Source organism: Chinchilla lanigera, unplaced genomic scaffold (genome assembly GCF_000276665.1).
Source record: "Chinchilla lanigera isolate Chin_1 unplaced genomic scaffold, ChiLan1.0 scaffold00027, whole genome shotgun sequence".
Lineage (NCBI taxonomy): Eukaryota > Metazoa > Chordata > Mammalia > Rodentia > Chinchillidae > Chinchilla > Chinchilla lanigera.
Window position 1 is genome coordinate 343,817 of NW_004955428.1, and position 1,148 is coordinate 344,964.

Here is a 1,148-nt window from a genome sequence, read left to right on the forward strand (position 1 = left end):
GAAATGCTAGATCATAGGATAGATGTAGGTTTCACCTCTTAAGAAACTGGCAGTTTTATATAAAAGCAGTTTTCACACTTTGCTCCATACCAGTAATATATGTAAATTCTAGATGGTTCATACCCAAAACATAGTGTTGTCAATCTTTTTAAATGTAGCTACTAGTTGATGTATAAAGCCACCCCAATATCAGCTTAATTCACATTTCTCTAGCAAGTAATGATATAAATATATATATGTAATTTGTGAAGTATCTTTCTAAGTCATTCATGATTTTAAAATACACCTTTTATTTCTCATCATTATAAAAAGTTTTTATTTTTAAATATTTTCATTTTTAATTTTTATGTCTTTTTATTGACATTTGGGTTTCTTTGTAGATTGTTCTTATTTATTTATTTATTTATTTATTTTTTGAGACAGGTCTTGCTATGTAGTGCAGACTAGCCTTGAACTCAGGGCAGTGTTTCTTGCCTCAGCCTCCCAAGTGCTGGGACTATAGTCATGTGCTACCATGACCTGTTCTTTGTAGATTCTGGATAGAACTCTTTTGTCATTGATATGTATTTGCTACTATTTTCTCTTACTCAGTGGTTTTTGTGGTTTAGTAGTCAAAAGTTTTAAATTGGGATAAAGAGTAATTTATTAATTGTCTCATATTTAGTGCTTTCTATGTCTTTTTTTTCTTTTTTTTTGTTTTTGTCATTTTTTTGGAACCAGAAATTGAACTCAGGACCTTGTGGAGCTGCTGAACTGTATCCCTGGTTCCCTACATCTTTTCTAATAAATTATCTCTGATCACTGAAGTCTTAAGGATGTCCTCCTTTACAGTTACAGATTTTATATTTAAATTTATGATCCATTTGTGTCAATATTGTGTGAATATAATGGCATGAAGGATTATAATTTTTCCTATATAAATAATCAGTAACCTCAACATTAATTGCTGAAAACTTGCCTTTTCTCCTTGAATTATTTTTATATCCTTGTCAAAAGTTATGTTACCCAACATGAGTTATTTTTCCAAGTTCTCTGTTCTCTTTTCTTGACTTACTTGCATATCCTTACACCACTTTCCTTTACTAAGTCTTTATCCTAGGCCAAGAAATTTTAGGCAAAAGAGATGATCTAACTGTATTCCTTTTTTT